General features: G+C 43.6%; 2 long non-coding RNA genes across 4 annotated transcripts in view; both read left to right on the top strand.

Moving 5' to 3' along the window:
• The first annotated feature begins 691 nt into the window (after positions 1–691).
• On the top strand, positions 692–14,384 carry LOC148388549 (uncharacterized). Of its 3 annotated transcripts, none has more exons than XR_015862104.1 (6): positions 692–956; positions 9,796–9,962; positions 10,051–10,271; positions 10,705–13,696; positions 13,763–13,965; positions 14,045–14,384. It is a non-coding gene; the product is annotated as an uncharacterized LOC148388549 (long non-coding RNA). The 3 variants fall into 3 exon arrangements; XR_015862103.1 differs by having other exon boundaries at positions 10,702–13,696; XR_015862102.1 differs by having other exon boundaries at positions 10,629–13,696.
• Positions 14,385–15,379: 995 nt separating this feature from the next.
• LOC148388547 (uncharacterized) overlaps positions 15,380–22,667 on the top strand; it is a 33,778-nt gene continuing 26,490 nt past the window's right edge. Inside the window, exons 1-2 of the long non-coding RNA XR_015861995.1 lie at positions 15,380–15,617; positions 15,706–15,773. This is a non-coding gene — a long non-coding RNA (uncharacterized LOC148388547). The remainder of the gene's footprint in view (positions 15,618–15,705; positions 15,774–22,667) is intronic.

Raw genomic sequence — 22,667 nt, 5'->3', positions numbered from 1 at the left:
GCGCCTTGCTGGGCGCTCTTGACGTCACTTCTAGTAGCACTGACTCAAAGGCAGCAGCTGCCCTGCACACAATGCTTTGTGGATGCGCACAAAAAAATGATGAGAGACATAAGAAAAAAAAAATTCTGCTTGCATTGTCCTTTCAACAAAATCATTGTGGTGGAAAATCCCCATATGTTCAGCAAGCACTATAGAGGACAAAGCGCAAGTGACAGCATTAGGAAAATCAGAGGGTATTCCTAAGAAGTGTGACTGATGAATATGCAAATGCTAATTGCTTTAATGCCAAATTAGCAATATGGTCGCTGCACATATCTGGAACTCGTACAGCTTAGGGATGCATGTGTGTGTGTATGATTTAAGATCTGCTGAACCAATTAGGCACTTGTAGATGCCTTCTAAGGTTCCTTGTGTTATTATGACACTCAATGGATAATAGTATGGACCGAACCAATTTGATGAATTATCCAAGTTGGGATTTTGTTGGATGGAGAGGGGGGGGTGATGGGGGTCCAACAATGGGGGTCGCCACTAGACCCAAATATCACGCTGTCACATATTTAGGTCATGGCTCAAATGCAAGACAGCGGCTTCTGGGATGCCCGCAGGGCCGAAGCGTTTAACGCGTCCCTGCAATTATCTCAGTTGAGTGGCAGCAATTGAATGCAGCTGATTCATTTACATCCACCAATGACGCTTCTTCTTTGTGCCAACCGGAGAGTCTTTCTTCCTCCATTTTTTTTTTCTTTAAAACAAATTACCAGTGCCAAAAAAAAGGGAGTAAAACGTGTCCAGGAGGAGGAGTCCCTCATGGTTTGTCTCATCAGTCTGCCTCATTAAAAAGACTGCATCAATGCAAAGATTTCTAATTAGGGGTAGTGTTAGAATTAGGCATCTATGTTCTTCGGGATTTGAAAAGCCAAGTGAACTCATTATGGCAGCACTCTCATCGACTGGTAAGTGTGTTTGCCTCATTGCTTGAAAGTTCTGGGTTTGAATCTTGATATCTCCCCCAATTCCTAAAACATGCATGCTGGGTTTATTGAAGCTAAATCCTAATTGTTGTATTTCTCTTGCCTGCACTGTTTCCACTCTGTGTTTGATGGTTATGTTTTTTTTTTGTTTTTTTTTTGGAGCCTCGATGTGCTGCCCATCCCTGCTTTGTGTAAAATTATATAAAGGGGTTGTGTTGAAGCTAATTCCACAAACAACAATCCTATTTACATTGCGGGGTGATGGCGTAGGGTGACCCCCAGTGTGTGTCAAGTGCGGGGGGGATTATTGTAAATAAGGCACGTGCGGGAGGGAGGGAGGGATTTTTGGGGGAGGCGTGTGCCTCTATGCAAATCTATGCAAATGAAGGCTATGGCGGGGCTCCAGCCAAAGACAAACATCTGTCCTCGTGCGCTTTTAGCCCTGTAATCATGTCGTCCCCATCATCATCCCCCCCATCATCCCCATACAGCAAAGGGACAGGTGCCACTTCATTAGAAGTACTCTGAGGGCCATACCAAATATTCTAAAAAATAAATAAAATAAAAATGCACTGATCATGAGCTTTTGTAGGTGAGATTTTTTTTGTTAGGGAAAATGGATGACTTTTTTTCTAAGCTTTTTTTTTAATTAATATAAAATTCTTTCCATTTTCAACTGGCAATCCACAAAAATCAAAACATGCAAATGTGAATGATTTTTTACTTGTCTTCTTTTAAGCAACCAAAAAAAAAATAATGATTAGGCTAAGATAAAAAAAAAAACACAATAGAAAGTGGTCCATATAGAAATGAGTTTTATGTCAATATTTAATGGATCAGTTTAGTGTGCTACCCAAAAAATGTCAAGTTTTTGCCTAAGGGAAATTTCACAGAATGGCCATAGTATAATATCGATGAAGCTGTATTCCTGCTATGCGGCTCTGCCTCGCCCCCTCCCCTCTAAACAGTGAGGGGTGATGATCAATAAGGAATTTTGTGCGTTCGATCGCCTGCCGCTGTGGAGGTCGTTCTGGTGTCCGTTTCCCAGAATGTGTGTGTCGGTCTCCATCTGTATGTGGGGGGGATGGATGAGTGTTTTACAGCTCACTGGTACAGTTGTGACTGATCGGGCATGGAGCCCCCCAGCATGAGGCAGTCGTGGTGGGTTGGTGGGGGGGATCTGTTAGAAAGCTTTCTTTTGCGCCATCGATCTCAGCGTGTCAATTAGACGCCCTCAAATAAATGCGGCCCCCACCTCGGTGGGCCGGCAGTACGCCGAGCCTCCCGTGTAAGCGACACCCGCCCGCCGGCCCCCGTGTCACCCAAGCCGGGGCGATAGTGGAGGGCCTTCCAATTGAACAGCAGCTTTTCCGCCACGCAGATTGTTTTTCCACATTGACCGTGACCTTTGTTCCCCCTCAGCAGCCAGACAATATGTGACCACAGACACGCTCAGGTGCCTTCCCTCATTTTTCACCCGTCAATGCTAAAAACAATACAAAGTCGGATGTGACCGCAATAAGTGAAGCTAATGACTGGTGCAGACAGAAAAGCATCACACCCTCCGGGACTCTTTTACAATGCCACACTCAATGTCTGAGCACTCATGCATGGATATAAATAGACATTAGGAGATAAGATGATAGAAATGACCATAAAAGGGACAAGACTGGGGTGAAACCTCTTGAAGATAACAACACAAAGAGACCCATAATCAGTAACCTCCTTGCACCCAGGGGCCGACTCGAGGCGATAAACCTGTACTTTGTCGGTCCCCTGTGACCCCCCCCCTCGCCCCATCACCGCCACCTTCTCCATACAAAGACCCCTTCCATCACCCCAACCCCTCACCCACCTTCGCCTCGACACTGATCAGTAGGATTTACTGTGCTCTCGTCCCACACTTCTCAGCCGGTCACACGCGGCCTCCGGGTTGATCCAGGTCGAATTCAATTTGTAAGATATTATGTATTGATCCCTCCCAACCCCTCCTTTGCTATACGCCAGATAGCAATGCCCTCATTGACCCGAGTGCACCATTTCTTGGATCATCATCATCATTGCGGCAGACGCGTAGCAGTCTGAGCTAGTATTAAGGTCATTGGCCTCAGGACCTTTAAGGTGACCCTCTGTCGCACCTGCTGCCAAACATCCTCGATTCACACTTGGGCACGATTTAGTTTGGAAAAATAATATGAGCGTTACACTGTTTTCAAGAGAAACGGAAGAGACCCTGCATCAAAGCATGAAAATATCCATCGTGTGGATGAAAATGAGAATGCAAGTGACACATGCACGCACACGTGCACGCAGATGAGCAGAGGTCCTGCATGGCCGTCACAGATAAGAGAAATAAGGTCACACGCTAACAGGGGAGAATAAGGTGAGCGATGGCCATGACATTTCACAAACTAGGCTAATTCCCCTGAAAATGTCTAAAGGGTAGGCTGCGCATTATTGCAGGGCGGCACGCAAATCATTTCACAGTCACAATTTCTTCTCAGCCAAGGCTTTTTTTTTTTTTACGTCAGACAAGGGCGAGAATTATCAGTCAGGGACTTGACTTGTAAAAGCCAGACATTTTCTAATTCAGGGTAGCGTTTGCAATTAAAAAAACCTTTTTTATTATTGTTTAAAATTGTCAATCTAGTCTGACAGTGGTACATTAGCAAAATGAGCTGTAAAAAGAAAAAAGAAAAAATGGAACCGCGGGAGCTGTCTGACTTAAAACTCAATAGCGGTGCAGCAAAACATGTAGACAGAAAATATGAGATTAGTCATATATTATTTAGCCTCTGCAAAGAACAATTAGTGCCGTACTGATGAGCTGAGAGACGAGTGGCGACGTCTCAATGACAAATATGTTTGTTTGTCTTCAATCTCTAATTACGTCATTACTGTATGTTTCTCTAAATGACAATATAATGAAGTGCCATTTATCCTCATTAAATGCACATTCAAAAACCAATTAATGGCATTTCTACTCATTTCGTAGTGTTTGGAGTCACAATCGTAATCACGCCAGGAATTAAACTCGTTAGTTCAATGCACCATGGCGCTTTCTTTCTTTCCTCTCGCGTGGCCCCTAAAGGACCCCGGCACTGAAATGAAGACCGCCTTTCGGTATAAACTGGGACGCTGATGGAGACGAAGCGGCAAATGGAAAACAAAAAGTCGCTCTTCCTCTACCGTCGCCCCCGCAGCCTCCCCGAGCGCAGTCGTCTGCACGGCTCGGCTGTTTTCCCTGACAGGCTGCGAGAGCCATGAAACGGGAGGGCACCTGGGACCGGGGCCACGCTGACAAGCGGCGCCCCCACATTGCACAATCTCTTCCCCATTTCAAATAATTCCATCCCTCCGGCTGCTGCCTCTTTTGCCTTTTTAACTCCCTCATTTGTATCATTTTCTTTTGCCTTCATACTCACAAATGCCCCGAAGAAGCCCCATTCAAGTGTCACATCTGCATATTTGTACTTGCCTCAATGAACAAGAGGGAGGGCGAGGTGAATAAACTAACAATTTGGGCTGGGAGTTAACAGGCGCTTGTTTTCGCTCCAGATGAGGGGAAGAGGGACTTCTCACACTCTCTCGCTTCCCAGCTGCAGCATCCCCCCCCTCCCTTAAATGGGCGGAGCCTAATGGCGTGGGGCGTTTTATCTGGAGGCTGGGAGCCGAGGTAGCGATGGGGACAAGCTCGACTCAAAAAGCCCTGGAGGGAGGCAGCTTGTGTGCAGTAAATAAACAGCCCACTCTCTCGCTGCACTTCCCTTTATGTAGCTGCAAGTCCCTCAAGGATGCTTTCATATTACTGCAAGCCTCCCTTTTGTTTTTTTTCTTCTTGTCCCTTTGCAATCGCATGCCACGCTAACACCATCAACAAAACTCTAACGAAAGATAGAAAGCTTTTCTCATCTTGTTTCAGCGATAACGAACAATGTGGGAGAAGACTTTTAATGAAAAGAAAGGGGGATCACCGCCGCTGTGGGAACGAAGACGCAATAAGCGTCTGACTTTTTTCCTCTTTCTACTTTTTCTATTCAATTCATGTACAGTACAAGGTTGAACGTAATGAAATCTGAGATTTAAATTTAGCAATAACTGTTCAACTTGCAATATTTTTCTCATGTTAATTGACTCTAAAGTGCCTCTAGTTAGGAATGGTTGAAATTGTGAACTTTAGTGATCTAAGTTCATGTCTCGGTCAAATCAGAAATTGTTTGCCCCTTCCTTGGGACTGGGTTGAAGAAATTTGTGATTTACACTTTGGAGTACATTCGGAACATCCCAGTGAAACCATAAATTAGCCAGGGTCCATGTTGTAACTCACTCTAGACTCAGATGCTAGTGATCTGGATTCCAGCGGGACCTTAACAGTTTTAGAACATGGTTGGATGAAGTTAACAATTACGCCAACTGTTTGGCAGGAAATTCTGTGCAGTTAGCGTTTTTTTTTTTTCTTGTTTGCTTTAGCTAGTTAGCTAGCAGAATTTCCTGCCAAACAAACATTTACACAGGAAATTCTACGCAGTTAGCTTTTTTTTTTTCTTGTTAGCTTTAGCTAAATGTCCAAAAACTACAAGTTCTCGAATCCGCAATGTTTTTCGAGCATCAATTCTGCGTGACGGTTTCGACCCTCCAACCCAGATGGCATTGCAGATGGAAAGACAAGATAGTTACACCACAGGAAAGAATTCATTCGGTCAGGCCAGAAACTCCATCATGTCGAGATAAATCGAGCTGGAGGAAATTGCACCTACAGTTGTTGCACAAAATTCTTTCAGTCCACATAACCGCATCGTGTCTCCGCCGCTTTCTCACCAACTTCTGAGCGTTTACATAACCCTGTAAATCCATTAGTGTAATGAGACAAAGGAGTGGCAAGTAAAGATACAAAGCCAAGTATTTCCTGCCATCATCTCATCTTAAAACACACACGCAAGCTTTAGGTACACACACATCTATAACGACGCCTCGAAAATGTTTCACTGTTTACAAAATCATCCACCGGAGTGATGCTAATAGTTGTCCGTGGGTGTTTATATATTCAACTGTAAATTGGGGGGTAGGCTTTCATTTGTACAAAAACATTACTACCAGTGAATTACAATTAATGTCAAGCGAGAGAGAAGTTCAAAACAAAACACGAAAGGCTATAATGGAAACAAACTGCAAGAATTTAGAGCAGTTTTGTTGTTGTAGGCTAATGCTAACAAGATGGCTCACAGGGAGGGGGGGGCAGGATCTTGGGATTGGGCGGCACCGAAGCCACGGGAAATGGAGCTGGACAAACACACCATTGCTAAAACAATAACAACTTCCGCTAATTGTGATTGTTTCCTACGTGGTGACATTTGGCTGCTGTGCTTGTTGGTCAAAGGATCAGCTAATTAATATGCTAATCGAGCCCAGACGCCTCCGGTGGTAACCACTCCCCCCTTGTTACCAGTCAGGGGGTGGAAACGCAAATTTGCACCCTGGCGCCGACTTCTGAGTAATTCTCTTGTGTCACGCGACTCATAACGGGAACAAGTTTTTTTTTTCTGTGAAAATGGGGAACTTTGTCAAAAGGTTTCCCACCCACACTGTGTTTCTCATCCCCCTCCTTGGCCTCTGTCACAACACTTTGAGCATGTGAAAACACACACACGCACACACACATACAAATTTGTTCAAATTTATATCAAACTAGAAAAAATGTTTCAGGGGGTTAACAACGTTGTGATGCTATTATGCAACTTGAGAAGACATTGGTAGATAATATAATTTTAAGTGATCTCAGGAAACATCATGTTTCACAATTTTAAACAGTTTTGTTTCTAATTCCTTCCATTTTGGTGAAGGTCACAGTGACCCCAACATGAGGCTGTAAAAGTGCTCAGTTCAACGATTACATACTAAAATAACCTTATCATGAGATTGACCAAGAATAAAAAAAAAGCAGAACCTGCTTGGACTTGAATGAGACACTTTTTAGGAAACCGTCTTTGAGCTGATTTTGAAAGCGGATGTTCCAAAAGCAGAAGTTTTTCAACTCCAGAAAAAAAAAAAAAGATCTTGTGTGTGCACACTTTAATGATCCTCCCAGCTCATCTGTTCTGTTTACCTCACACAAACACACACACGCAAAAATGTCAGGATCATTAATTAAAAGCACAAACAATTTACGGAAGGCGACTCCTCCTGCGTTCGAAAGGCAGGGCCGTTTGGTGGAGGAATGTTTTGGTGGCGCTCCTGAAATTCATTTAACTTGTACCTTTATCCTGATCCAATCTTAATTGTGGCTCGCCTTACAGCCAATTCATCAACGTCCACGTGCAAGATGAGCTTGTCGTTGGGGAAACACTTTGGAGCCAAGTGAGACCCTCCACAAACACACACATACACACACATCCTTTTTAAAAATGGCTCAACACAATAATTAATAGCAAATTATTTTGCAAGCCTTCAAGCTACGCCTCGTGGGACCTCAGTTTGAGAACGACAGTTTGGATTAATGTTTTATCTATTTGTTTTCATGTGGAGCTTCTGGTCATGCGTTGTCTCCAGATATTGATCCATATTTCAATGGAGCATAGAACAATAAGCGCATTAAAAGGCCCCAGCCACACTTGGTTCAGGCATTCCCGCCGTAAGGTTTTCATTAAAGCAAGCAGAGATGAGCCGCATGTGCTTCTGGAAGCCAACATAGCAACCCTGTGTCGCTTCTTCTGCAAAAGGGGAGCGGTTGACTATTTTTTTAAGCCCCTGGAAGCGTCTCAGTCTCGGCACTGTTAAAAAAAGAGCCGCCGGGGTAGCTCGCGTGAGCCGCGTTTTGTAATGACAGGCCTCTCGAAATGAAAGCACGCTTTGGACGTCTCTCAACACAAACACTCGAGAAACCATCACTTCCTCTGCGCCAGAAGCAGACTGCTGTCTGTGTTAGCTTAGCAATGCTAACAGGCCACAAAATTAGGTTCACCTGCAACAAATGACATCCTAAACAAGAACTACGACTTTATTTAACAATGTGCTTATTATTAGATCTCAAAATAAGGTCGAGCCTTTGGGAGATTTCCTGCTTGCGTCACGTTGACGCCCTAACCTTTCATTTTTGACAAGCTTTTCAGGTCCCACCAAATTCAAAGCTGGGTGAGTCAGCTTGCATTTAAAACCGCATTTCCACGATGTTTGCCCAAATGAGTTTTTTTCAATCCCCTTTGAAGCTTGAAACACAAACATTAGCAAAACGAGCCCACTGCCCTTAAGAGTCTCTTTGTCCGCCCTTCGTATCGCTTTGCTTTCTTTTCCTCGTGTCGATTTCCCCGGCTGTCACCCCCCCTCCCCCCTCATGTTTCTTCGCCTTGCACACCTGCTCGACCGCCAAGCGCCGTTTGCAACAACACGACCCCCACAATCGCACCCCTCCCCTTCAAACCTTGAGCCCAACCCCGAGCATGAAGAACAGACGGGCCCTCTGTTTTCTGATAATCATCGCATAGCTCACATGCCTGCTCCATTCCGCCTAGCTCTTTACTGCGCCCCAACTCGCTGCCCCACCTGCCATTTTACCTCAACCAAACCCTCGGCCAGCCCGTTACTCAACTCCATCTGCGCCATCACTCCACACCCGTCACACCCGTCACACCCGTGCGGCATTCCTTTCGCCTTTCGCCATCAATTGCATCAATCAAGCAAACTTGTCACAACTCAAAGAACTATGCTGTCCGACTCTCCCTCAAGGTATCATCTCTCCGCGTCATTATTCGATCAAGTGGTTCCCAGCCGTCTGCCGATCTGTGTCGCACTTGAGGGACCGAGTGTTCCTAAGGGCCCCTTCCCAGTGTCTATTGTTTCACTGTGTGAATAGAGAAACAGGGAGGGGAGGGGCTCCCTTGTGCAAAAAAAAAAAAAAAAAATGTTCATTTATTAATTTGCACTATATCATGTTTCCCGGTTTCATGTTTGACAAAAAAGCGTCCGGCAAATGGGCAGATTAGTTCTCAACACCAGATGTCCAGACCAGACTGGCGAGATTCACTCGGTCCCCCTTCCCACCCACTTCCTGCAGTATCATTATCGGACTCCTTATCTGTTTATCTTCCTCGTCCCGCTGCCTCCTTAGCTCGTGTGTACTCTGCGGCATTAAGGGCTCGCGTCAGGCAGATGGACAAAGCCTCAAATCAATCCGAGAGATCAATACACCCCAGACAGACTGAGATTTGCCGTCCAGACTGACGGACGGTTGACAGCGGCTCGGATCAGGTCCAGTCTGGGCTCGCCGCTTCCCGCCCCACTCCGGCTTAGTTCCGTCTGGTCTTGTTCAGTGATGACATGTTAGCATTTCATGCTGAAATGTGAAGAAAATATTTAAAGAACATGTTCTGGAATTTTTTAATGTCATGTTTTTGCTCACCGGCTGTCGACGCTTTGCTGTTTTTCCAGGTACGACCAGCAGTGGTTGAGCTAGAAGGGGGCTGCGGGGGGCACTCTTCCTCCCTAGAAACCAATGCAGATAATTTGACTTTATGATATTTCCCCAGGATTTTTTTTTCCACATTTCTGCCCATCACCCAAAAGGAACACGATGAATCTTTATCTTGTTTTGTAGACCCATTGAGTCATTTTAATTCATTTATTTCCTTCCCATTAGAAATATGTTGAATAAAGGAGCCCATCTTTTTCCTTCGTTGTTTAGTTATGACGAACGCATCCAGTATGCCGGAAATTTTGGCAGTTTTCAGCAGATGGACTACTGAAAATTCAATTTTCCATGATATTCTAATTGCCTACGTTGCGTCTGTGTGTTTTCAGTGAGTACTGTTTGTCCTTGTCTTTGCTCCAGTGAGTTCCATGTGACAACATGGCTGCACTCGCCCAGAACCAGAAAGCATATTTTCCTCCACGTGACGCTGTGTGACAAGAGAAAAGATTGCAGACAAATTGGGGATAATGACGCTATACAGAGAGAGACCCATTAAGTCATCAGACACAAAAAAAAACCCCACACAGGTGAGTGATCTTCTTCGCAGACAAAAGCAGACTGGATGTTTGTTTTACGTCACGTGGCGAGGCCTCACACCGTCTGTGCTCATTTTAGGTCAGGTTGCTGATAGCAGACGGCAACGAGCCTCACCAGTTCCCGCTTGTCTTCCGGCTGTAGCGTCTGTTGTGTTTTTGATGTAGTCCAGGCTCGCAGCCCGGGCCCCCGACTCGGTCTGAGGGGCCCGTGATGAAAACAAGCAGGGAGGAAGGAAGCAGCTCGGCTGCAACAGTCAATCATCACTCAGTCGGCGTGCGTATGCGGTGACTGTCATACAGGTTTGCTGAGTTTACGATGAAATGCTTTTGTTTATGAATAAATGGTGGCTGTCAAAAATGAATGCCTCACTAAACACCTCCAGGATAAAATACAAGGTATTAACTCTAATGTTTGGAATGTATATAACCATCAATTTTTTTATGTATTTATTTGTGGCAATTTAAAAAAAAAAATGTATTTCTAAAATGGAATTAGGATGTTTTGTGTTGATTTTTGTTAGACTTTCCAGAACAGGTTAATCCACAAAATCAAAGTTTTACCGTACATTTTATTGAGCAGTTTTAGTAGAATGTCTTTAAGTAAAGTCAAGCTCTAATTAATTTAAGATGATATTGTTTTCCCTTATTTTTTTCTAGAAGTATGCTTGGCTGTAGAGCTGAATGATTTCTGGATCAGCATGGAGTTTTTTTGTTTTTTTTTCCCTTCTAGTAGCATTCAAATTTCCCCTCGGACTTTACTGGACGCAAAGAGTTTCGTGATGAGGGTTTGGCCGAAGGTTGCTGCGTGAGTCATAAAGCACGGCAGGCTCGTGCATCCTGCCAAGGGAGTCGCTGGCAAGCACGTCACTCTTCGTTGCCGGGACAGGAAGCCAGTGGGGTTAAACAAAGGGAATCCCGCAAACCTTGGCCAGGAAACTCCACAGCGACGTCCCACGCTTCCCGCCACAGGGACTTCTGGTGGCGGCCACATACTCGGATGGATTCCCACTGGATGATCTTCAACAGAATTCAACATTACATAAAGAAAGTAGAAGAACACTCAGAGGACCGCACACCTCCATCAAGGCTGCAAACCAAAGTAGAAAAATGTTGGAGCTCCCATTTTTTTTTAGTTTCCACCTACAGGAGCAACGCTTCTTCTCGCATGTGTCCGACAGACGAAGAGCAAGCTTAGCAGCGGGCATCAGACGGTTGGCTGACACCAAATCAATCACAGGCCTGCTCAAGTGATTTTTATTGGCTCTAAAAAGTCCTTGCCACAGGCCTAACGGGGAACATTCATCTCCACCCACGCAATTCGTCCAGCTCCCAACACGGACGACTTAAAAGAAAATGACAGAGCGTCTAAATAAATGTGTTCTCATCACAGACGTGGGCCAGATCAATGACCTCCTCTTTCTTGTTTTGAAGGAACGAGGACTTTGTTCTCCTATCCCCCCACCTCACATGAAGGTCTCACCTCCGCGAGCAGACCCCAAACTTTTCCTGCCAGCATGCTTTATGAAGGACAAGTTCATAGAGGATCTGGTTCTCATTGACTTCCTAATAAGACATTTTGTCTCCTGCTTAGCGTCTGCTAGCCAGAAGCAAAGCCGCCCCCCCAAAAGAATCCAAAGACTGTGTGTGTATTATTAGTTTTATTTTTTTTTAAACAGTGAAGGTATATACAAAACAGCATATTTTATTCCAAATTTTGTTAGCCATCTGTTTAGAAGTTGTTGACGCGCGCATCGCAAGGTCATCGTTCAACAGCCCGAAAATAAAAGCGAAAACAAATAAAAGCATCTCCTGGCACACATGCCCAGTAAATCTCCCCAGGATGCAATAACAACCTCCCAGGGAGCGTGGAACACAAGGACTGTGATCTCTTTTTTTTTTTTTTTTACTGAGGGCACAAATGAAAGACAGGAACTGGTGGAACAGGGCGGCCAAATCTCAGGCTGCTTTAAATCACCTGGACCAGGCTCGGCCTTTAAAAAGCAGGCCAACTCCCTGCTGGCCAAGAGGGAGGCGAAGGAGAAATTCGCTGACCAGTAAACAATGTCCGCCGAGTTCCCTGGAGCCACGGGAGGGAAAGGAAACGACACGTCCCCTGGGCCTTAACTTTGACCTTACCGCCGTTCCTCAGATAAAATGTGATCTGTGCTATACATTTGTTTTAAATTTGGTCACTAATGGCTGCAGGCAGAGTTTAAAATAAAATAGATTTAATATTTATGTTAAATTTATACATCATTGGCTACATCAGAGAGTCACCTTCAGTGAGCGAGCAGCTCTTCACGCAAGGGGCCCAGATTATGCAGAGTTGAACATCAACGGCAACAACTGTTCCAACTAAAGTGCATGACTCACTTTTGTGTTTTATTTCACTTTGTGACTAGCTTCCCCCAGGCACTGTAAAAACGAAGAAGAAAAGCGCCAACAGTGCCCGTGCTGCAAGGTTGTTTGAAGCCGAGTCCAGAAAGAAAGTATTTTTAGAAGCACATTTCTCCACTACAGGGTAGGAAAAAAATCTCATTGTAAACCACTGGTAGTTTGAAACATATATTTTTAATCACAACATAGATGTGCATTTTCCAAAAAGAAAGACGGTGCTATTACTATAATAAAGTTTTTTAAAACCACAAAGACACAAGCATGCGTGTGCAGGAACAGTTAGCACATTCAAATTAGCATCCTCTGTTTCCATGGTACACAAGCTTCGGTCTTACAATTTAAACTCTAGAAGCCCCCTCCTCACATTTGACCCCTACATCCATCCCCCACATGCTCCTAAAACGTCCCTAAATCACAACACAAATATACACGCCATTAAAAAAAAAAAAACATGATGCACAAGCAAGAGCACCTCTGGGCCGAGGATGGCGGCCACAAGTGTCGTAACCTAGCAACCGGGGAGTAGCTGCCGCCAAAGAGTGATAAAGGCGCGGGCGGGAGGTGGGGAGGATGGTCGGGTGGTTTCCTCTTGAAAATAAAACCCACTCACTCGTTCTCGTTTATTCCTGCCTTTGTTTGAACGGCTATTTTAAGACCTTTGAGCGTGGCTCTCCCTCACCCGAGGATTCATTTATTTTTAGTCACATGGTTGCTTTTGTGTAGACCGACACACTCTCTATCACTGCCGGGCTGCCTGCATCTGCTTTGCACAACAGGAGGATGAGGAGGAAGCGTGTGTGTGTGTGTGTATGAGGGAGGAAAACAGACAGAGGGAGTGTTTTCCATCTGTGTGTTTGGCTCAGTGTATTCCTTTTGTTTGAGGCGGTATTGCCACGCAGCATGTCGACGAATACGTTCATACCTCCCCCCCTCAATCTGGATTGGTTCCTCTTACACAGCACTGTCTTTGTGATGCGTATATTTGTTGCTATAGCGGCCTGCATTCGACCATAAACACTTATTTATGATACGCTAGTTCATAGCTACTATGTTCACTTTTTTTCTTTTCTTTCCTTTATTTATTTTTTATTTTTTTAGTATCATCAATGTCTTTATTATTATTATTATTTTTTTGTTATTATTATTATTATTGTTGTTGCACAATTTCTGTATCACTAGACTATCTTTATCTGAATTTATGCTAATCTCAATGTGCAGGTGTTCCAAATAAAGTGACAGTGGAGTGCATATTGCCCCCCCCATAGGCATTGAAAATTCCTGAAGGAGAAGTCTGATTGTGTTTGAATCAAAAGCACAAATAGATGAGCGTGAGTATGAATCAATGTTCTCGGCCTCTTAATTTGCATATTCAAAGCTTATGCACGATGTCACAGGTACAATTTATCTGAGTCATAAGATGCTCACCCCCGTCCCTCGGATAAAACACCGTTGCTCGCCGCGTCGTGAGCAACGGCGGCAATAAAAAAATAAACATGGAAATCATACAGAGGCGAGATGTGCGAGTCCCTGGCGGCGATGTGAGTTTAACGTCACTGGCTGGAGAAAGGTCAACGCAAAGGCGCGTGGAAATAAATAGGCACGTGTGGAAGCAGTGCTTGGGGAAGAGCGGGGTCCCAATCTATTCCCCTCACGCTCGCCTTTCTCTCCCATTACAGACCTCATCAGCATCAAATCCCCACTCCGAGAGCCAACCCCCTCCCCCTGCATACAGTACAGGATACGTGTCTTCTTTCTCTCACAGCCGCACCTTCACTTGAGGCCTCCTTGCAAGAATGAGGAAATGTGCTTGTCTTTGCGATTATAATGTATTTGTATTCTTCCTATAAGACTGGTTGTGCTACCAGTGGGCAACCCTAAGCCCCTTATGGGGAAAAGGACCCCCATCCTCGAGCTATCCAGTTTCCATGGAGGTTGTTGTGTCCTGAATTTAAACGACCGTATGCAACATTGAGCGCACGCCTCGCATTTAATAAAGTGAAATGTGAAAACGTAAGGCTTTTATCCTATGACCTCTTTGTCCATAGAAATAAAATAATAAATGAATAATTTTGGTTGTATAGTGGGTTTTTAATAATGACATTTTTGGTGTTTATTTAGATGAATAATATAAATAAAATAATATATATAATTTTGTAACAATTTAAATAATAAATAATAAAAATAATAAATTCGTATATTATGTATATTCCCGCCTCAACGATCCATTTTGGCTTTCGCTTAATTTTACAATCTATACTTTCCCCTAAAGTAATCAGTGTCTGTGATTAGCAGCCAGCGATCACTATTTGAACGACAGCTTCTTGGTTCGGGAACACAGCAGACATTTTGGTTACCTTCCGAGCAACTATGACTGCATGCCAGCCGCCTCTTCCACTGGACAGTCGCTCCTCACAGATTTGCTAACATGACAGGCTGGCTGGATGATGATAAATGCAGAGGAGGAAAAGCAATTAGAGGATCAGTTAGGTGTTGTAGGGAGCGTTCAGGGTAGCCATTAACGACAGAGGATGTGCACAAACATGCTGGAAAACAGACACAAATTCACGCACACAATCACACGTGCACACACTGCAGCAGGTTTTGATGCTACAACCGATTTTTGTTCATCGTCTGATGCGTAGAGGTCTTGACCTGCACTTATGTGAATGTACAGTTGTTAAATTGAATGGTCCAAACAGTGGCACTTGTTTTTGTTTGATCGCTGGATAGATGTTTATTCAACAGGCTAAACAGGCATTACACTATTGGACAAGAAAATAAACAAGTGAGAAACAACGCCAACTAAATCTAGGTCCCCAAATGAAAAAAAAAAAAAAAACAGTCTTAACAGCCTTTCCGGGTTTTTTTAATTATTCGAGGCCGAAAATCTTTTATTTTGAAAATCAACAGGATTCTCTACTTCACACTCGACATTATGACTGACTTGACTCATGTCAATTGACCTGGTTGTGCGTCGTTAATATTGATTCCAGAAGATAGCCCATGGTGGTTTTCGGGATATTTGAATGGACATTCATACTCACCCGCCTTGTTATTTTTTTAATTACTTTATGATGTTTCTGGACACGTTATATGCAAATAGTACTGTATGGTATCAGTGGCGAATATTTGGGGATTTCAATAAGGCACCTGGGACAACTACGGGGGTCCTCAGTACCCGGAAGTAATTGATATTGAGCGGGAGTTTCGCCGGGTCGTGACTGTCACTGCCGCTGTTGTGTGTTTCAGGTGAGTAAATCTGTTGAAAAGTTGATGATTAAAACTTGTAATATTGTTGGTAGTCTGAGCTAATTATTGATTAATGACTGTTGCACAGGTGATTGCAACGCACCGCAAGCCCATTAATGAACCATTGACGCCTTCAAAGATAATTCGTCAACAAATGTAAGTCTTACTTGTTAGCTAACTGCATTGCTAATACTTAAAAGTTATTCAATATTGGTGTAAATCAAGCAAACATCTTTTTTTTTGCATTCACTTTGTCAGACAAACAATGTTTGATATCTGTTATAGAAGGTCCAAACACTGACGTTGACATTATGTAACAGCCGTGACGTCATGATGATGCGCCTGAGTATGTTTGGAAATAAATTAGCATTTTTTTAAATCAAATTACTGTGCATCATATAAAAACCTATAGCTAATTGTTAGGAAATAGTGAATAAGTGAATGATGATGCACTTGTAAACATCCTCCTCCATGGTGGCTCACTAAATATGATACACTACAGTTGCTTCCCAAAGCGCAAAAAAGCATAATAAGCAATGGTTAGCAAGCCTTTCTCTCCAACAGATTGTACTCCCACAATTACACGGCCCATACAGAATCCATGGCCCTTAATTACAGGTGTTACTTGACCGCCAAACAAAAACATTTTGGACACGCTAGCCTGCCGGTTCACATTTGCCAACTTGTTTTGCTCGCCTCCTGGCTTTGTTTACTCTTGCGGGGACATTTTGTCACAGGCCGAACCACATCCGGACCGGATGGGGATGTTCTTCTACATGATGAATGCGATGTAGTGGAACCGTAGGTGGCGCAGAAAAAGTCTACAAAGTGTGTGTTGCCGTTGCAGGAGTGTGTGTGAGCGAACGTTTGTGTGTATGGGCTAGTGGGGGTGGCAGGCCTATAATCTGCTCCAAACCGCTCGCGGGCAGAGGCGAGGTGGGCGAGACAGCGATACAGAAAGAGAGCACGAGAAGGAGAGAGCGAGGGCGTGAGGACAAGTGAAGAAGTTGGCAAGGAAGATGGAGAGAAAAAAAAAAAACAAGAGTTGTGATTCCGGCTTAAAGATGCACTCCAGCCGCTGTCCTCGCTCCCGTCTTCCCGCCCATTGTCACGCTGAGTTCTGTGGGCGCCGTGGCGCCGGCTAATTCCTCTGACATTTACGCCGCTTTCTCAGCCTCCCCAGCCCCCGTTGGGATGACGCAAAGCTGGGTCGGAACCGCTGTCACCACCCACAATGGCCTCAGGTGCATGGGAGATGGCGCACGTTGCCGAGCCAATGACGATGCCCTCAGAAGCACTCGGCGAGCCGAGCCCCCGTATATTGTGTTCTATTATACAGTATGTCTTGAATAAAACAGGGTCAGTGTGGGTGGAGGAATATGAGAAGCCGACAAGGGAAGGAGATGAGGGTGGATGAAGAAGCAGAAAAGTGATAGCGACGCGCTCGAGTTTGAAAGAAAACAACTAAACTGCTTGAAAGAAACTAATCGAAGTAAATATATTGCTTTTACATCTGGAATTACTGCAGCTGTAAAGTTGCCATGACTAATACTGCTTCATTTTATTCCATTTTTTCTTCTACTTTATTTTGTCAGTTGGTGTTTTTGGTGCTTTAGCTGCTGGTATAGAATATTTACTGTTGGAGTAATCCAAAAGTAAAGAAAGATGCACTACTTTAATAATTTAGTATTTGGATTACATTACTAACTACATCACATTAACTCGTAACGGAATTAAAACCGTATCAATGTGATGGAGATATTTTTTTCCGGAATACTTTTCCAATATGGCTCATAACTTGTCTAAGCAACTTTACTTGCTTGCCATCAACTGACATTTATTAATACTTTATAAAATCAACACAATATAAACAAAGTCATGTTGTGCCCTTGTGTGAAAGACATTAGAAAGGTTTGCTATGTGTGATATGTCTACAGCTGTAATTTTGCTCCCTGTAATATTGCAGTGCCGTGTCTGGTTATATAGTAGCCCAGGGGGAGCTCATACTTCTCTATCTGACATCTGTGATGTTTTGTCTCTTCTGCCCACCTTGCAAGACACACTGATAGCTACATTGATAATATCTAAGAAGGTGCACGCTCGCACATGCATTTTCATGACTACCTTACATAATTCCTTGTTTAAACTGTAACGCACTAAGGGAATCAGTCAGTCTCCAGATGAAACATTTACTTTGAGTCACAGGCTGATTCCTGCAATGTTTTGCAAATCACTGTGGATTGGGGGAAAAAAATGGAAATATGTCTTTGAGGGTTTTTATGCGTCAAGTTTAAAAATGCAAATGGTGGATGGGATCGGTTCTTTTGCGATGCCTTTCTCGGGCTCTGTGAAAGAAGAACACGAAGAAATTCCAATTACCTGCCTGTGGTTTTATCGGATTCTGTCATTCTACTGTACGACTGGGTACTGTAATATTCTGGAATAAATGCGATGATAGCGCCGAATGGTTTAACAGGGAAGCTTTATGTTGGTGGTTTTCAAAAATATGAAAAAAGGACTGTAAAAAAAACGTATATGGACATTATGTCCGATGCAAGCACGTACAACAAACCAGACCTTAAAGAAGTGAGTATTGAAAGAAAAGTCGTTATGATCGAGCGCCAATTCCCCCCCCCCCCCCCCCCTACAGCCTTCGGTGCTCACTCAGACAGATCTAAACGATATTGACAGTTGAATAAATTTTCTGCTTGAAATCACGACAGCTCGAGCATGCTTTCCCCTCTTCTCAATGACCCGCTGAAGTGCTAAATAATTACATTACTTTCCAGAGGCTAATTTGACTGAAAGCAATAATTTGGGTCCCTGACCACCATTGTTGTTTTCATACATTTTATATTGGCGGAATGGAAATGAACCATAGGTTAGTGTGACTATGCGTTCAGTTAAATTTGTTGCCAGAGGATCATTTGAATGATGTTTTGTGTAATGCGTCAGGCAAAAAAAAAAAAAAATCATTATTTGGTACCTTTCAATTTTCTCTTACTTGACACTGACTGATGAAGTGTCAATAGGCACCATTACTTCATCTTCAAAGATAATAACAGACACCATGCCCCAATTAGTCGCCGGGTGCATCATCCACTTATAGATGTCTCCCTTTTCCCATCTGGCAGAAAAAAAAAAACAAGATAATGTAATTATCTCACTTCATAGACCCATTTAATAGGGAACCGCTGAGCTCATTTGAATTGCACCGCTAACCAAAACAGCAGAACCTACAGAGGCACAAATAAGGCTTTTGCCATATGTTGTTCAGTGCATAGACATTTTCCATCCACAAAAACACCCACCTGAAATTTTAATATTTCGAAAAAGACTAATATTGTCTTATCCACGCTATCGATTTATTCATGCTTTCTCATTTCCACGTATCTGTCATATACTGTGCATCTTTTATTCAAAAGCATATTGCGGATATTTGTGTCATATTCAAAACCTTCATAAATAAACCTGGTCTTACGATGGTGCCATTCAATAAACGCATTCCAGTTTATACTTTCAAGTGAAAAAAAAAATACAGCACATCATTCCGTCATCATTAAGCATGACTTTTATGTCAGCATAATGGCAACGCACTTCTAAACAACTGCAGCTCATGAGTATTATCTCCAAAGAGTAATTTATGACTTCTTTAGATCTTTTACGTTTCTGTCATGACATTGGAATAACAGGAATAAGGTGATATTATCATGCCCGGGGATATTGCTTTTTTATTACTGCTATGACCTTTCTGTGTGTGCAGGCAACAGTATTAGAATGGAAGTGAGTTTTCTGTTTTACTCACTGTTGGGCTTGTGTTGCATTTTTTAAACCGAGGCTCCTCAATTAAAAAGTTGAAGTGTTCCAATTCAGGAAAATATCAGCAAACTAACCCTTCAGCAAGACTCCATTTGACTCCCTTGCCCTGAAAACTTCCCATTACAAAATGTGTTTACACAATCAGGCCTTATGTCGCATGAAACCAAAATAACTACTGCCGGGTTCTTTTGGCGTGTTATCGTATCTTCTGGGAAGAGTTGTGGGATAAACAAAAAATCTGTGGTTGCGGGGTTCAAGTCGTGTTAAAGGTTCCTTTTATTGAAAAGGCCAAGCAGCAAATTAAGAGTTCACGCTGCCTTCCAGGCAATTGGTGTGACACAAATGCTATGAATAGTAAAACCAGTCACTAGTTTTTCACTCCCCAAACAATTCAGCACTATTCTTCAGCCAGTCACCTGTTCTCCCATTGACCCCGCCCCCTCGCCCCTGCAGTATTACTAAATATTTCTGTCTCCCCTGGCAGCTGTGTCAACACCCACAGGCCCCCAGGCCTTAAACAAACATCCGTCTACCTATTGTACACCGATGCCACTCCCGTCGCTCCAGCGAAGGCTCCGATGACAACTCTATGAATGTTGGCAGTCGGTCCCTTGAGCGCCATTGATTTTTTTTTTGTACCAATCAATTCGAAGCAGATTGCAATGCGTGGCAGGCGACGCTTCAGCATTAATTGTTGCCGGGCAGACTTGGCCAGAAGGGAAGGGCAGGCCCAGGCACGTGCTCTTTAGGAGGTCACGGTCATTTTGCAACCCGATTTGGCGGCTCATTAACTGGTTCTGCGTAAACGCTACAAAACAGGGATTTCCTCTGGTTTATATTCCGGGCAAACGTTGGTGAACTTTTGGAAAGCGCAAACTTGCAGAAAGTCAAAGTAAACCTTCTTTTGGTCATTTTTCTAGCCATGAGGCTTCCATTGCTAAAATAATTGCTATTGCAGACTCTTTCCAGAGCCGCATATATAAGCTCGGAGAACTTGCGTGAATGTTATTCTAGCTGTCAGGCTTTGTTTATCTTTCATTTCAAAATTTTCCTCTCTCTCATTCCTTAGTTTTGTGTGTTTTCCCTTCACCCCGGCTGTTGTTTTGTGTCATAACAAAGTGAGTTATGTCCCCCGTTAGTCCAATAGTTTTTCTCTCATCCTTTCCTCTTATGCTTGATTTGGTTGTTTACGTTCCACTCCATTATTCGCCCGGCCTTGTTATTCGCGAGGCCAGCTATTTCGCTCAGCGTGACGTGGGCCCGCTCAAGGAAGTGCGCTAGGACACGTGCGCCACTCGCGCGACGTCAGAGGCATATGCAGCCGATCCAGTTCAGGGGGAAATTGTGACGTGCATGAGAGGCGTCTTGACACATTTCGCTTGCCTTCACATTTCTGTTTGGAGATTGGACAAGAGGGGAGTGTTGTGTTGACAATGAGACGGCTGCCTTTGACGTGCTAGTGAGCGGTAACACAACTAGCAATCTGTCTGCCTCAGCTGAGCTGGTAAATACTCAAAATTTCCATTAAAATATTAAAAAACTAAAATATAAATTTCCAGAAGCATGAGGAGCACTGAGGTCTACTCGGACAGTTGACGCATAATTCAACAAAAGTGGAAGAGGCAGAGAAGGTCCCCAACACACAAAGAGTCATTGTTGACAATTAGCTGGCGATTCAAGTAGCTGACAGAAAGTCATCAAGAATGCTCTTTAGGGATAAAGCTTGTGTTGAAAATGCACCAGAGCAGATAGCAAGGAAAAGAGCGTCGCTAAAGAGCGCACGCTGCCCTTTGTGAGGGGTTCAAAAGAGAAGGAAGTGCTGACCGCATCGACCACAGGCCTTTAACTCACGGCGCCAGCACTTTCCTTCACACCTGACCTTCCTTTTAGGTCAGTTGTCAACGGATGTCTGGGGTGCTTTTTGATAGAAGAAAAAAAAAAAAGAGAGATAAGAGTGGAGTTATACTATAGCTTGTAAAGCAAAAGCTCAAAGTGGGGGGAAAAAAATCAATCAAGATGTTTGGCATCATCTTATTATTTATATTGCTGTATTGGCATAAATGTTGAATCTCCCCTCCAGGATGGAAAATTTGCATCATACATAAAATGGCGATATAGATTTTCAAAGGTCCTTCAAAATACAATTATTCCATTTTCACGAGTTGTGAGTGATTTTTTTTTTCTCAGTGACTGGAACTCAATAACGAGAAGCTTCCCTTTGAATTGATTTGACATTATTTTTAATATTGTGTTTGCAGTGGTCTAAAACTGCGTCTGAAATTGCCGTTTTGTAATATTCTGGTGAATGTGATTTTTATCACTATCATTTTCTGAGAAGAAGAATAATACATTAAAATTGACTTCAATTTGAGTACGCAACAAAATTTCGGCTCTTCAGCACACTCAAATTCAATCTACTACCTAATGTGCTGGCTCAAAATAATCAACCCAACTTTGGGTAAAAGTAACCCAATCCACAGCTACTGAGCGAGCGTTATTTAAATTAAAAAAAAAAAAAAACTAACCTGTCGCTGCACAACTCCCCATATGATACTCTTATGTAGCCAGACGGGAAAGCGGGCACTCTTATTCTTGCTGTCTCAGCGTGAAGTTTACAGTGTGGGCAGAGGGTGATGAATACAACGGAGAGAAGCGAGGGGGAGTTGGGGGATGCAGGAGGAGAGTGCGTGGGTGAGCACAGGACCGGAGAGAAGGGGAGAGTGGAGGGTGCCTACACAAGCGGGCCTCCATCCCACTGCCGCTCTCCCACGCCGGGCCCCTTCCAACCTGCCCGAGCTTCTGATTAAAGTCTGCCTCTGTCACAACAACCTTCCCACTCCCTGAAGATGTGCACGTCTGTGGAGTGAAGCGTTTTGCAAGCCTTCAGATGAGATGTTGGGGGGGGGCTTTCATCTCCTGTGTAGCTTCAGCTCTGCTTGACTCTGTTCCTCTTTAGTTTTTATTCACACCACTGCTTCTCCGGGGCTTCCTGTTATTGAATACTTTTCTGGCTCACTTGTTATTATTGTATAGTATTTAGTAAAAAAAAAAAAAAAAAAGACGACGCATTGTCTGGTAAGCGTGGGATGCTGCGATGAAATGTTTGCTTTTATTTGGAGTGCTGAATCGCAAACGGTAGACATTAAAAGTGTAAAAAATGTTTCATAGTAATTACACATTGACAATGTGTTTCTCCTAAATGTGATGATTTTCCACAAAAAAAATTAGGTG

This window comes from Syngnathus floridae, chromosome 13 (genome assembly GCF_059516105.1).
Source record: "Syngnathus floridae isolate MCC-2025c chromosome 13, RoL_Sflo_1.0, whole genome shotgun sequence".
Classification (NCBI taxonomy): domain Eukaryota; kingdom Metazoa; phylum Chordata; class Actinopteri; order Syngnathiformes; family Syngnathidae; genus Syngnathus; species Syngnathus floridae.
The sequence above is the reverse complement of the archived record's forward strand: the minus strand, read 5'-3'. Positions and strand labels throughout refer to the sequence as shown.